The sequence below is a fragment of the Trachemys scripta genome, chromosome 18, assembly GCF_013100865.1.
Source record: "Trachemys scripta elegans isolate TJP31775 chromosome 18, CAS_Tse_1.0, whole genome shotgun sequence".
In the NCBI taxonomy this organism is placed as follows: Eukaryota; Metazoa; Chordata; order Testudines; family Emydidae; genus Trachemys; species Trachemys scripta.
In genome coordinates, this window is record NC_048315.1 from 1655106 (window position 1) to 1655353 (window position 248).

Below are 248 nucleotides of genomic sequence, written 5' to 3' on the forward strand. Positions count from 1 at the left end.
TCTAGTTCAGTAGAATAAGGAATACAATCCCTTCAGCTCCCCTACAGCCCCTCCCCCCCCATCCAGTGCAATCCTCTCAGCTTCCCCAGGGCCCCCTACAGCCCCCATGGTCCCTACACCCGCCCAGTTCCCCTCCAATGCCCCCTGACCTCCCCCAAACTCCCACCTCATAGGTTGACCAGATGTCCTGATTTTATAGGGACAGTCCCAATATTTGGGGCTTTTTCTTATATAGGCTTCTTCTATTA